We start from the raw sequence: 15,192 nt of genomic DNA on the forward strand, positions 1-15,192 counted from the left end.
CTGCCTCTCTCTCTCTCTCCCCCACATGCTGCCTCTCTCTCTCTCTCCCCCATGCTGCCTCTCTCTCTCCCCCCATGCTACCCTCTCTCTCCCCAAATGCTGCCTCTCTCTCTCCCCCCCATGCTGCCTCTCTCTCCCCCCCATGCTGAGGCTGCCTTTCTTCCCCCCCCCCCCCATGCTGGCTGCCTCTCTCTCCCCCCCATGCTGCCTCTCTCTCTCCCCCCATGCTGCCTCTCTCTCCTCTCCCCCACATGCTGCCTCTCTCTCTCTTCTCCCACATGCTGCCTCTCTCTCTCCCCCATGCTGCCTCTCTCTCTCCCCCCCATGCTACCTCTCTCTCCCCAATGCTGCCCTCTCTCTCTCCCCCCCATGCTGCCTCTCTCTCCCCCCCATGCTGCCTCTCTCTCTCCCCCCATGCTGCCTCTCTCTCTCTTCCCCCCCATGCTGCCTCTCTCTCTCCCCTCCATGCTGCCTCTCTCTCTCTCCCCCCCCATGCTGCCTCTCTCTCTCTCCCCCCCATGCTGCCTCTCTCTCTCCCCATGCTGCCTCTCTCTCTCTCCCCCCCATACTGCCTCTCTCTCTCCCCCCCCATGCTTCCTCTCTCTCTCCCCCCATGCTGCCTCTCCCCCCCATGCTGCCTCTCTCTCCCTCCCACAATGCTGCCTCTCTCCCTCCCCATGCTGCCTCTCTCCCCCCCATGCTGCCTCTCCCCCCCATGCTCCCTCTCCCCCCATGCTGCCTCTCTCCCCCCCATGCTGCCTCTCTCTCCTCTCCCCCACATCTCTCTCTCCCCCCCACATCTCTCTCACCCACATCTCTCTCTCCCCCCACACATCTCTCTCTCCCCCCCACACATCTCTCTCTCCACCCCATGTCTCTCTCTCTCCCCTTCTCATTCTGCCTCTCTCGCCTCTCCCCTACTCATTCTGCTCTCTCTCCCCTTCTCATTCTGCCTCTCGCTCTCCCCATCTCATGCTGCCTCTCTCCCCTTCTCATTCTGCCTCTCGCTCTCCCCTTCTCATGCTGCCTCTCTCTCTCCCCCCATGCTACCTCTCTCTCCCCAAATGCTGCCTCTCTCTCTCCCCCCCATGCTGCCTCTCTCTCCCCCCCATGCTGGCTGCCTCTCTCCCCCCCCCATGCTGCTGCCTCTCTCTCCCCCCCATGCTGCCTCTCTCTCTCCCCCCATGCTGCCTCTCTCTCTCTCCCCCACATGCTGCCTCTCTCTCTCTCTCTCCCACATGCTGCCTCTCTCTCTCTCCCCCCATGCTGCCTCTCTCTCTCCCCCCCCCCATGCTACCTCTCTCTCCCCAAATGCTGCCTCTCTCTCTCCCCCCCATGCTGCCCTCTCTCTCTCCCCCCCATGCTGCCTCTCTCTCTCCCCCCATGCTGCCTCTCTCTCTCTCCCCCCCATGCTGCCTCTCTCTCTCCCCTCCTATGCTGCCTCTCTCTCTCTCCCCCCCCATGCTGCCTCTCTCTCTCTCTCCCCCCATGCTGCCTCTCTCTCTCTCCCCCATGCTGCCTCTCTCTCTCTCCCCCCATGCTGCCTCTCTCTCTCCCCCCCATGCTGCCGCTCTCCTCTCTCCCCCCAATGCTGCCCTCTCTATCTCCCCCCCATGCTTCCTCTCTCTCTCCCCCCCATGCTGCCTCTCCCCCCATGCTGCCTCTCTCTCCCTCCCACATGCTGCCTCTCTCCCCCCCCATGCTGCCTCTCTCCCCCCCCATGCTGCCTCTCCCCCCCCATGCTGCCTCTCCCCCCCATGCTCCCTCTCCCCCCCATGCTGCCTCTCTCCCCCCCCATGCTGCCTCTCTCTCCTCTCCCCCCACATCTCTCTCTCCCCCCCACATCTCTCTCACCCACATCTCTCTCTTCCCCCACACATCTCTCTCTCCACCCCATGTCTCTCTCTCTCCCCTTCTCATTCTGCCTCTCGCTCTCCCCTACTCATTCTGCTCTCTCTCCCCTACTCATTCTGCTCTCTCTCCCCTTCTCATTCTGCCTCTCGCTCTCCCCCTCTCATGCTGCCTCTCTCCCCTTCTCATTCTGCCTCTCGCTCTCCCCTTCTCATGCTGCCTCTCTCTCTCCACTTCTCATGCTGCCTCTCTCTCCCCGTCTCATGCTGCCTCTCTCCTCCCCTTCTCATGCTGCCTCTCTCCCCCCTGTCATGCTGCCTCTCTCTCCCCCTCTCATGCTGCCTCTCTCTCCCACTCTCATGCTGCCTCTCTCTCCCCTTCTCATGCTGCCTCTCGTCTCCCCTTCTCCTGCTGCCTCTCTCTCCCTTCTCATGCTGCCTCTCTCTCCCCTTCTCATGCTGCCTCTCTCTCTCTGCTCCTCTCTCTCCCCCCCCATGCTGCCTCTCTCTCTCCCACACCATGCTGCCTCTCTCTCCTCCCATGCTGCCTCTCTCTCTCAACCCCCATGCTGCCTCTCTCTCTCTCCCCCCATGCTGCCTCTCTCTCTCTCTCCCCCCCATGCTGCCTCTTTCTCTCTCCCCCCCATGCTGCCTCTCTCTCTCTCTCCCCCCCATGCTGCCTCTCTCTCCCCCCCATTCTGCCTCTCTCTCTCTCCCCCCATGCCTGCCTCTCTCTCTCGCCCCCATGCTGCCTCTCTCTCTCCCCCCATGCTGCCTCTCTCTCTCCCCCCCATGCTGCCTCTCTCTCTCTCCCCCCCATGCTGCCTTTCTATCTCCCCCCCATGCTTCCTCTCTCTCCCTCCCCCCATGCTGCCTCTCCCCCCCCATGCTGCCTCTCTCTCCCTCCCACATGCTCCCTCTCTCTCCCCCCCCCATGCTGCCTCTCTCCCCCCCCCCCATGCTGCCTCTCTCCCCCCCATGCTGCCTCTCTCTCCCCCCATGCTGCCTCTCCCCCCCTCATGCTGACTCTCTCTCTCCCCCCATGCTGCCTCTCTCTCTCCCTCCCATGCTGCCTCTCTCTCTCCCCCCCATGCTGCCTCTCTCTCCTCTCCCCCCACATCTCTCTCTCCTCTCCCCCCACATCTCTCTCTCCTCTCCCCCCACATCTCTCTCTCCTCTCCCCCCACATCTCTCTCTCCTCCCCACACATCTCTCTCTCCCCCCACACATCTCTCTCTCCACCCCATGTCTCTCTCTCTCCCCTTCTCATTCTGCCTCTCGCTCTCCCCTTCTCATTCTGCCTCTCTCCCCTTCTCATTCTGCCTCTCGCTCTCCCCCTCTCATGCTGCCTCTCTATCCCTTTCTCATTCTGCCTCTCACTCTCCCCTTCTCATTCTGCCTCTTGCTCTCCCCCTCTTATGCTGCCTCTCTCTCTCCACTTCTCATGCTGCCTCTCTCTCCCCCTCTCATGCTGTCTCTCTCTCCCCTTCTCATGCTGCCTCTCTCCCCCTCTCATGCTGCCTCTCTCTCCCCCTCTCATGCTGCCTCTCTCTCCCCCTCTCATGCTGCCTCTCTCTCCCCCTCTCATGTTGCCTCTCTCTCTCCCCTTCCCATGCTGCCTTTCTCTCCCCTTCTCATGCTGCCTCTCTCTCCCCTTGTCATGCTGCCTCTCTCCCCTTCTCATGCTGCCTCTCTCTCCCCTTCTCATGCTGCCTATTCTGAAGCCAGGGTCACGATTGATCTGTTAATGGCCCCCGATAGCATTAACTCAGCCCCCTTTCCAAATCACTCCAAGTCCTCTAATATTTCCTTCACTTTATTGGAAAGGCAGCAGTAAATACAGGCACTTGTGGATGGTGTGTTGTAGTGATTTGTAGTTAGAAGCAGGTAGAAAGATATGGCCTTGCCATAGGAGAGTAACAGAGATGGGTGCTGCACTCACTGTCTGCAGGGTGGAAAAGGAAGTGAGGAGCAATGTGAGTAAAGGAATAGTCTAGGGACAGACTATCTGTGAACAAAACAGGGGGGAGGGCAGACTAGCCCATTCTGGTAAGGATCTCAGAGGCTGCAGTAGCAACTCACTGATTACATGCCCAGAGGCAAGAAATGCAACATTGTTACATATCACACAGGCACAGTATGTGTGTGCAAACTCCATGCAGCTGAAAATAAGAACTGACAGGCAGAAGCTGCAAAGGAAAGAGGGGGGGGTGAAACAGGGATGTGATTCTTGTTCCATGACACTCCCCGTCTGGTATCTGGAGATACCACTATATTCTAGGTATATGTGGAACATATGTGCAATATAACAACATAACAATGCAAAGATGATGTCCACATAACCATGGGATACCGCCCGGTACCCCCAGCTAGAAATCCTTCGCCATCTCGGTAAGGGAAGTAGGCGGATGCACAGCTCTAGGTTAGCTTGATGCACCACAATGTCTTTGTGTAAAGGTCTCTTGCACTGTTTTCTTTCAACTTTGTGAGAGCACAGTCCCTTTGTCTCTGTGGTTTTACCTACAGAGTGCATCCCCTTGTAGGTATGCCAGCTGTGGCAGCCTGTTGCTCTAACACCTGGCGTTTGGCAGAAGGAAATGGCCTTCGGCTCCTTGCGGAAGCGGATCGACACTCCTGGAAGATCAGTTGTCAAATCTAGCCCAGTAAAGAGGGCGTCATTCGGGGGGAGACTCCCTGGTGCTGAGCACTGGAGCTGAACACTACACGGATTTGATCGGGTTCCTGAGGGTGGTAGACCCCAGATGATTGGAGGTACCAGTATTCTTCACCTTTCTTTATTAGAGGTGCTTGCTTTGCGTGGCCGGTAAGGAATATCTTCTGGATGAAGGCCACAAAGTTGTTTTTGGCCTCTGGTTCCCTTTGTAGGTCGCAGAGGTGCGAAGTGAACCTAGAGATGGCATGTTCTCCATTGTTTGGGAAGCGCCTTCTTGGTGAACGGAACGGTAATGGGTTCGCCCATCTGCCATGTCCGTTTTTGACGAGCTCCTTGACCGTTAACATCGGGAATTCTCCATCTCCTATCAATAGTGTTTGCTTGTCGTCGTCCTTTGTTGTCTGGAACACTGTGCACCGTAGGTCATTGGTGCATTCCTCTTGCACGAGAACATCTCCACGTAGTTTGGTGAAACGCTTTTGTGTCTCTTTGTTAACTGCCATCAGGAGGTTATTTTCTCCCTGGACGTAAAGAAAGAACAGTCTCTTTTGCCCTAGTAAATCCTTTTATGAAATGTCTCTGCGACTGTCTCTTTTTAGACGTGTGAGAGGACAGTCTTTTTGACACTGTGGCTTCACCTGTAGGGCGCAATCTTTTGCGGCTATGCCAGCCGTGACAGCTGGCTGCTTTGTCGCTTGATACTCTGTGGAGAGGAACAACTGTATGTCTTAGCCGTGCCATTGCTTGCGGGAGGATTGTCTGATTGTTTATTGCCTTTTGGACGATCCCTTTGTCGGTCACCTTTGGGATTACTTTCTTCCTTCGGTGGAATCGACTCATCATCCTTAGCTGTCTGGACTGCTGAGCATCCTAGGCCATTGTCACATCCCCCCAATGTGAGGATGTTTTTGTTGATCTCAGGGATATGACCTTGTCTTTTCTCTTCACTTGGCCCTTCTGTTACTTGGAGATGGCCAAGACATGGTTCAGAGAGAGATGTGTGTCCACATTCTGTTACCACCGTTCTGCGGGCGTCAACATAGTCTTGTCCGTGCTCTTTGTCAGTGCCCGCGTTGCCCACTATCACCCATCTTAGGTCAAGTCTTTGGGCGTATGGCGCGTTGTGGGGTCCGTTATGCTGTTTACGGACTTTATGTACCCTCATGATGTCCCTACCGAGCAGCAGCAAGATCTTGGCGCCTTGTTCTACAGGCAGGATGTAGTTGGCTATTCCTCTGAGGTGCGGGTAATGGCGTGCCATGTCTGGTGTGGGAATCTCGTCCCTGTTTGTGGCCATGTGGTTACACTCGATGAGTGTGGGGAGAGCTATCTTCACTCTGTTATCCACTGAACGTATCACGTAACCGCTTGCTCTTCTCCCTGTTGTCTCAGTTGACCCTGCACAGGTTCTGAGGGTATAGGGTGAGGCATTGTCTTGTGAGTTGAATAAGTTGAAGAACTCCGTCTTCGCCAATGATCTGTTGCTTTGGTCGTCGAGGATTGCATACATCCGAATAGCGTTCTTAGGTTGTCCCTGGGGGTGCACTGCGACAAGGCATATTTTGGAGCAGGACATTTTGTCACTTTCTTTTCCGCAAACCTCAGTGCGCTGAGATGTGACGGATGTTGGTTCTCCTTCTCCTTCCTCCCCGCCATGCTCCACTACGGAGGATGGGTTGTTGAGTTGGTGGAGTGTCATTGCCTCTGGATGTAAAGATGTTATGTGCTTGTCACTTTTGCACACTGTACATTTGATTTCTTCTTTACAGTCTCTGGCTAGGTGAGTCGTGGAACCGCAGCACCTGAAGCAAACTCTGAATTCTCCAAGTAACCTCTTGCGTTCCTCTAGGGACTTCATCCTGAACCCAAAGCACTTGTTAAGTGGGTGTGGCTTCTTGTGTATGGGACATTCCCTGTTTGGGTCCCTTGGTTCCTCGTCTCCGGCGACCGAACGATCGGGAGTAGTTTGGGTCGTGGGAGGCACGTCTGTCCTGTGGACCGAGATGAGTGTTTGAGTGTTACCGTATCTCGCCACTGGTCTCTCATTCCTCAGGCTGCTTGCACTGTGTGTGATTTGCACACCCAAGATGAAACTGGGATCGTTCCTTGTCCTTGCCGCTTCGCGGATGAAGCTCAAGAAGAATGAGAATGGGGGGAAAGTGACTTGCTTCTCCCTTTTGTACTTGGAGCCTTGTGAAATCCATCTTTCTTGGAGGTTGTAGGGTAGCTTCTCCAAGATAGGTCTCACTCCACGAGCTGAGTCCAATACTTGCAAACTCCAGCTCTTGCAGCAGGTCCCCGAGCTCTCGTAACTTCGAGTAGTCTCTAGTTGTGATCTTGGGAAAGCTGTCGACTCTTTTGAAGAGCGAATCCTCGACTGCTTCGGGGCTACCGTAGCATTCTTCTAGCCTTTCCCACACTAGGTCAAGACCTACTTGGGGGTGGTTCGCATTTGCCATCCGAAGCCTCCTCGCGTGCTCCCTGGATTCGTTTCCCAGCCATTTGGATAGCAGGTTGAGCTCTTCCCTTGCTGAGAAGCCCAGGATGTTGATTGTGTCCTTGAACGTGAACTTCCATGTCCGGTAGTTCTCAGGACGGTCGTCAAAGTTGATGAGTCCTGTTTGCACCAGGTCACGCCAGATCATGTACTTGGCTATGTCTGTCAGGCCTGAGGCATCGGCGTGTTGGTCCCGTGCTGAGGTAGTTGCTGGGAGGGTCCATGCGGTCGCCTCTTTCTTGGCGTGGACGCGTGATGACTGCTGGTTGGTCTGAGGGGCTGTGTTTTCCCCTGTGGGTGTACCTGGATTACGAGCCTGTTGTAGTGCATCCATGGGCGCGCTGGCGTGTGGATCACTGTTGCGGCTATGGCGGTCCCAGGCAGCACGTACCATTGAAGGAACAGCGTCTTCTCCTCGTGGACCTAGCAAGTCTTCGGTGTCTGCGGAGTCACTCCCTCCATGTTGAGATGGTGCGCTGGTGTTTACACTGAATAAGCTCCTTACGTAGTCTTCAGTGCGTTGGATTGGATCCTCTGAGGTTATCCGCCTGTACGGTTGCTCCCCGCCGTCCTGTTGTGTGGCTGCTTCTAGGACTTCAGCTTGGGCTATGGCGGCGGCGGCTTCCTTCTCTTGATTAAGTGCCTCTAGTTCTGCATCAAATTCGGCTTTTCTACGCGTAGTGGCTGCGGCAGTAGCGGCGGTGGCGTTAGCGGTGGCTGTCTGCTCCTCCTCTTCTATGCGCGCACTTCCTGCTCTTACGGCTGCCTCTCTCCGACTATATTCAGCCCTGGCACGTGCGGCCTCTGCGGCAGCTCGCGTCTTGGTAACGTTTGTGCTTGCGCTGGACGCGTTAGATTGCGCTGATCTTGCTGACCTTGATGAGTGCCTGGATGTGCTTGAGCGCTGCGATGCGGTCTCCAGGAGGAGCTCTTTTCTCTCGCTTTGGGCGTCTGCGATGGCGGTTCGCACGCGGCTGTCACACGTCAAGACAATATTGTGCTGTAAGTCCCTTTCTTGCAGGCTTTCACCGGTGTTAGCCCTGGCCAAGTAAGTGACGTATGCCTCTGACACCCCTTGGTAGCATGAGTGGTCTATCTTTAATTGAGTTATTGCCTGCTCGAGCTGTTGTACAGAATTGCCAGCGCCGGCGACATTGCGTATCCCAAGTGTGGTAGTGTTCCAGGCCAACTCTAATTTAGCGCGGTGCGCTTCAATGTCAGTCTCGTATTTTTCACGGGCCTTTTGTGTCAGTGTGACTGTCCGTTTGGGCCTTGCGTCTGCCTGCGCCTGTTGCAGTTGCACAGCGGTCTCTGTCTGAGTGATCACTCTCCTGCGTGATGTCTGGTGAGGCTCTGAGTTCTGCCATGCTGTAGGTGTGTGTAGGCCTTTAGCCAGTGCGTGTGGCGTGCGGTCTTTTACCTGTGTCAGCGATGGGTGACTGTCTCAGATGATGCCGAGCGGTGTCCTGCAGCGTTCAGCGTAAGGGTAGCTGTACTCACAGGTATCCGGTGGCTCTGACCCGTGTCCTGGCGGGTGTCCGGTAGCGTGGCCCTTGATGGCGCTAGCCGTGGGGACGTGCGCAGGGGTAGGTGAGAGGGTGGCTCCTCACTATGGAGCTGTGCAAAGGGTGAACTCAAACAGAGAAAGGACAATAACGTTTTGTGTAAGATGCACTGTCTGTCTGCAAAGCTGCTGCCTTGTGTGCAAGGTTGTTTGCTGGCTGTGTGCAGGCTTTTGCTGTAGAAGGTCTGTGCTCTTATTAGCGTGTAAGGCTGCTCACTTGTCTTTGCATAAAGTAGTAGTTGTTTGCTGTATAGAAGCTGGTGGCTCTGTGTAGCAATGTGGAGCAGTATGCTTGTACAGTGGTGGTGAGAGACTGCTGTTTATTTGCTGTGTAAGCTGCTTGCTTGTTTCTTTAGCATAAAGGCTGTGGGTAGCAGCTCCTCTGTGTGTGTCCCCAAAGCACACGGTCCTCTTTTTACTATTCTGAAGCCAGGGTCACGATTGATGGGTGAAAGGCCCCTGATAGCATTAACTCAGCCCCCTTTCCAAATCACTCCAAGTCCTCTAATATTTCCTTCACTTTATTGGAAAGGCAGCAGTAAATACAGGCACTTGTGGATGGTGTGTTGTAGTGATTTGTAGTTAGAAGCAGGTAGAAAGAGATGGCCTTGCTATAGGAGAGTAACAGAGATGGGTGCTGTACTCACTGTCTACAGGGTGGAAAAGGAAGTGAGGAGCAATGTGGGTAAAGGAATAGTTTAGGGACAGACTATCTGTGAACAAAACAGGGGGGAGGGCAGACTAGCCCATTCTGGTAAGGATCTCAGAGGCTGCAGTAGCAACTCACTGATTACATGCCCAGAGGCAAGAAATGCAACATTGTTACATATCACACAGGCACAGTATGTGTGTGCAAACTCCATGCAGCTGAAAATAAGAACTGACAGGCAGAAGCTGCAAAGGAAAGAGGGGGGGTGAAACAGGGATGTGATTCTTGTTCCATGACACTCCCCGTCTGGTATCTGGAGATACCACTATATTCTAGGTATATGTGGAACATATGTGCAATATAACAACATAACAATGCAAAGATGATGTCCACATAACCATGGGATACCGGCCGGTACCCCAGCTAGAAATCCTTTGCCATCTCGGTAAGGGAAGTAGGCGGATGCACAGCTCTAGGTTACCTTGATGCACCACAATGTCTTTGTGTAAAGGTCTCTTGCACTGTTTTCTTTCAACTTTGTGAGAGAACAGTCCCTTTGTCTCTGTGGTTTTACCTACAGAGTGCATCCCCTTGTAGGTATGCCAGCTGTGGCAGCCTGTCGCTCTAACACCTGGCGTTTGGCAGAAGGAGATGGCCTTCGGCTCCTTGCGGAAGCGGATCGGCACTCCTGGAAGATCAGTTGTCGAATCTAGCCCAGTAAAGAGGGCGTCGTTCGGGGAGACTATTTTTTCCCTGGACGTAAAGAAAGAAGTCTCTTTTGCCCTAGTAAATCCTTTTATGAAATGTCTCTGCGACTGTCTCTTTTTAGACGTGTGAGAGGACAGTCTTTTTGACACTGTGGCTTCACCTGTAGGGCGCAATCTTTGCGGCTATGCCAGCCATCACAGCTGGCTGCTTTGTCGCTTGATACTCTGTGGAGAGGAACAACTGTACGTCTTAGCCGTGCCATTGCTCGCGGGAGGATTGTCTGATTGTTTATTGCCTTTTGGACGATCCTTTTGTCGGTCACCTTTGGGATTACTTTCTTCCTTCGGTGGAATCAACTCATCATCCTTAGCTTTCTGGACTGCTGAGCATCCTAGGCCATTGTCACATCCCCCCGATGTGAGGATGTTTTTGTTGATCTCAGGGGTATGACCTTGTCTTTTCTCTTCACTTGGCCCTTCTGTCACTTGGAGATGGCCAAGACATGGTTCAGAGAGAGATGTGTGTCCACATTCTGTTACCACCGTTCTGCGGGCGTCAACATAGTCTTGTCCGTGCTCTTTGTCAGTGCCCGCGTTGCCCACTATCACCCATCCTAGGTCAAGTCTTTGGGCGTATGGCGCGTTGTGGGGTCCGTTATGCTGTTTACGGACTTTATGTACCCTCATGATGTCCCTACCGAGCAGCAGCAAGATCTTGGCGCCTTGTTCTACCGGCAGGATGTAGTTGGCTATTCCTCTGAGGTGCGGGTAATGGCGTGACATTTCTGTTGTTGGAATCTCGTCCCTGTTTGTGGTCAAGTGGTTGCACTCGATGAGTGTGGGGAGAGCTATCTTCACTCTGTTATCCACTGAACGTATCACGTAACCGCTTGCTCTTCTCCCTGTTGTCTCAGTTGACCCTGCACAGGTTCTGAGGGTATAGGGTGAGGCATTGTCTTGTGAGTTGAATAAGTTGAAGAACTCCGTCTTCGCCAATGATCTGTTGCTTTGGTCGTCGAGGATTGCATACATCCGAATAGCGTTCTCAGGTTGTCCCTGGGGGTGCACTGCGACAAGGCATATTTTGGAGCAGGACATTTTGTCACTTTCTTTTCCGCAAACCTCAGTGCGCTGAGATTGGTTCTCCTTCTCCTTCCTCCCCGCCATGCTCCACTACGGAGGATGGGTTGTTGAGTTGGTGGAGTGTCAGCGCCTCTGGATATAAAGATGTTATGTGCTTGTCACTTTTGCACACTGTACATTTGATTTCTTCTTTACAGTCTCTGGCTAGGTGAGTCGTGAAACCGCAGCACCTGAAGCAAACTCTGAATTCTCCAAGTAACCTCTTGCATTCCTCTAGGGACTTCATCCTGAACCCAAAGCACTTGTTAAGTGGGTGTGGCTTTTTGTGTATGGGACATTCCCTGTTTGGCTCCCTTGGTTCCTCGTCTCCGGCGACCGAACGATCGGGAGTAGTTTGGGTTGTGGGAGGCACGTCCGTCCTGTGGACCGAGATGGGTGTTTGAGTGTTACCGTATCTTGCCACTGGTCTCTCATTCATCAGGCTGCTTGCACTGTGTGTGGTTTGCACACCCAAGATGAAACTGGGATCGTTCCTTGTCCTTGCCGCTTCGCGGATGAAGCTCAAGAAGAATGAGAATGGGGGGATGGCGACTTGCTTCTCCCTTTTGTATTTGGAGCCTTGTGAAATCCATCTTTCTTGGAGGTTGTAGGGTAGCTTCTCCAAGATAGGTCTCACTCCACGAGCTGAGTCCAAGACGTTGAGACCTGTTAAGGAATGGTCTTTCCTTGCAAACTCCAGCTCTTGCAGCAGGTCCCCGAGCTCTCGTAACTTCGAGTAGTCTCTAGTTGTGATCTTGGGAAAGCTGTCAACTCTTTTGAAGAGCGAATCCTCGACTGCTTCGGGGCTACCGTAGCACTCTTCTAGCCTTTCCCACACTAGGTCAAGACCTACTTGGTGGTGGTTCGCATTTGCCATCCGAAGCCTCCTCGCGTGCTCCCTGGATTCGTTTCCCAGCCATTTGGATAGCAGGTTGAGCTCTTCCCTTGCTGAGAAGCCCAGGCTGTTGATTGTGTCCTTGAACGTGAACTTCCACGTCCGGTAGTTCTCAGGACGGTCGTCAAAGTTGATGAGTCCTGTTTGCACCAGGTCATGCCGGATCATGTACTTGGCTATGTCTGTCAGGCCTGAGGCATCGGCGTGTTGGTCCCGTGCTGAGGTAGTTGCTGGGAGGGTCCATGCGGTCGCCTCTTTCTTGGCGTGGACGCGTGATGACTGCTGGTCGGTCTGAGGGGCTGTGTTTTCCCCTGTGGGTGTACCTGGATTGCGAGCCTGTTGTAGTGCATCCATGGGCGCGCTGGCGTGTGGATCACTGTTGCGGCTATGGCGGTCCCAGGCAGCACGTACCATTGAAGGAACAGCGTCTTCTCCTCGTGGACCTAGCAAGTCTTCGGTGTCTGCGGAGTCACTCCCTCCATGTTGAGATGGTGCGCTCGTGTTTACACTGAATAGGCTCCTTACGTAGTCTTCTGTGCGTTGGATTGGATCCTCTGAGGTTATCCGCCTGTACGGTTGCTCCCCGCCGTCCTGTTGCGCGGCTGCTTCTAGGACTTCAGCTTGGGCTATGGCGGCGGCGGCTTCCTTCTCTTGATTAAGTGCCTCTAGTTCTGCATCAAATTCGGCTTTTCTACTAGTAGTGGCTGCGGCAGAAGCGGCGGTGGCATTAGCGGCGCCTGTCTGCTCCTCCTCTTCTATGCGCGCACTTCCTGCTCTTATGGCTGCCTCTCCGACTATATTCGGCCCTGGCACGTGCGGCCTCTGCGGCGGCTCGTGTCTTGGTAGCATTTGTGCTTGCGCTGGACGCGTTAGATTGCGCTGATCTTGCTGACCTTGATGAGTGGGTGGATGTGCTTGAGCGCTGCGATGCGGTCTCCAGGAGGAGCTCTTTTCTCTCGCTTTGGGCGTCTGCGATGGCGGTTCGCACGCGGCTGTCACGCGTCAAGTCAATATTGTGCTGTAAGTCCCTTTCTTGCAGGCTTTCACCGGTGTTAGCCCTGGCCAAGTAAGAGACGTATGCCTCTGACAGCCCTTGGTAGCATGAGTGGTCTATCTTTAATTGAGTTATTGCCTGCTCGAGCATTTGTACAGAATTGCCAGCGCCGGCGACATTGCGTATCCCAATTGTGGTAGTGTTCCAGGCCAACTCTAATTTAGCGCGGTGCGCTTCAATGTCAGTCTCGTATTTTTCACGGGCCTTTTGTGTCAGTGTGACTGTCCGTTTGGGCCTTGCGTCTGCCTGCGCCTGTTGCAGTTGCGCAGCGGTCTCTGTGTCTGAGTGATCACTCTCCTATGTGATGTCTGGTGAGGCTCTGAGTTCTACAATGCTGTAGGTGTGTGTAGGCCTTCAGCCAGTGCGTGTGGCGTGCGGTCTTTTACCTGTGTCAGCGATGGGTGACTGTCTCAGATGATGCCGAGCGGTGTCCTGCAGCGCGCAGCGTAGGGGTAGCTGTACTCACAGGTGTCCGGTGGCTCTGACCCGTGTCCTGGCGGGTGTCCGATAGCGTGGCCCTTGATGGCGCTAGCCGTGGGGACGTGCGCAGGGGTAGGTGAGATGGTGGCTCCTCACTGTGGAGCTGTGCAGAGGGTGAACTCAAACAGAGAAAGGACAATAAAGTTTTGTGTAAGATGCACTGTCTGTCTGCAAAGCTGCTGCCTTGTGTGCAAGGTTGTTTGCTGGCTGTGTGCAGGCTTTTGCTGTAGAAGGTCTGTGCTCTTATTAGCAATGTAAGGCTGCTCACTTGTCTTTGCATAAAGTAGTAGTTGTTTGCTGTATAGAAGCTGGTGGCTCTGTGTAGCAATGTGGAGCAGTATGCTTGTACAGTGGTGGTGAGAGACTGCTGTTTATTTGCTGTGTAAGCTGCTTGCTTGTTTCTTTAGCATAAAGGCTGTGGGTAGCAGCTCCTCTGTGTGTGTCCCCAAAGCACACGGTCCTCTTTTTACTATTCTGAAGCCAGGGTCACGATTGATGTGTGAATGGCCCCTGATAGCATTAACTCAGCCCCCTTTCCAAATCACTCCAAGTCCTCTAATATTTCCTTCACTTTATTGGAAAGGCAGCAGTAAATACAGGCACTTGTGGATGGTGTGTTGTAGTGATTTGTAGTTAGAAGCAGGTAGAAAGAGATGGCCTTGCCATAGGAGAGTAACAGAGATGGATGCTGTACTCACTGTCTGCAGGGTGGAAAAGGAATTGAGGAGCAATGCGTGTAAAGAAATAGTCTAGGGACAGACTATCTGTGAACAAAACAGGGGGGAGGGCAGACTAGCCCATTCTGGTAAGGATCTCAGAGGCTGCAAGTAGCAACTCACTGATTACATGCCCAGAGGCAAGAAATGCAACATTGTTACATATCACACAGGCACAGTATGTGTGTGCACACTCCATGCAGCTGAAAATAAGAACCGACAGGCAGAAGCTGCAAAGGAAAGAGGGGGGTGAAACAGGGATGTGATTCTTGTTCCGTGACACTGCCTCTCTCTCCCCTTCTCATGCTGCCTCTCTCTCTCTCTCTCCCCCATGCTGCATCTCGTGTGTGTCCGTTCTGGTCTTTACGTGCCTCTGTGGAACATTGGGGGGAAGCCTTCTTGAGCCCTGACAGCAGACGCAGAGACTCCCACTGTCTCACTGCTGGGGCTCCTCTGCCTCTAACCCCGCCCCCACCCTCTGCCTCTAACCCCGCCCCCACCCTCTGCCTCTAACCCCGCCCCCACACTCTGCCTCTAACCCCGCCCCCACCCTCTGCAGCTACAGTAAGACCGGCTTCTGGTCTGTTCCTGCATTGTCTGCTCTCTGCTGCCCCCCTGCTCTGAAGGCCAAAACCGGAAATGCCACAAAAAAACAGGACATTTTAAAGAATGCTGGGCAGCCGGGACAGCCATTAAAAAAACGGGACTGTCCCGGCTAAACCGGGACAACTGGTCACCCTACTATTACCATGTAAATGTACCTGATAAATCTGCCCAGGATACTGTTTATAACCTATTTTAAAGGCTCAGCCTTAAAAGAGCGGTCACCGTCTTGCCCCGCCATTTTGTTTTTACACAGTTGGAAAGCAGGGGGTCCCCTGAGCTGAGACGCAATAACTTCAGCTCTGGGCGACTCCGTGGTTCCTGATATACTTATTAGAAAAGGTACTGCCAGTTACTTACTTCCTGGTATTAAAATCCCCA

The 15,192-nt window shown here is 53.9% G+C and overlaps 1 protein-coding gene across 2 annotated transcripts in view; it reads left to right on the plus strand.

Annotated features, from left to right (window-relative positions):
• The window catches only part of MATN4 (matrilin 4), a 100,458-nt gene that overhangs the window by 73,601 nt on the left and 11,665 nt on the right, over positions 1-15,192 (plus strand). The gene's annotated exons all lie outside the window — the stretch shown is intronic.

This window comes from Ascaphus truei, chromosome 15 (genome assembly GCF_040206685.1).
Source record: "Ascaphus truei isolate aAscTru1 chromosome 15, aAscTru1.hap1, whole genome shotgun sequence".
Lineage (NCBI taxonomy): Eukaryota > Metazoa > Chordata > Amphibia > Anura > Ascaphidae > Ascaphus > Ascaphus truei.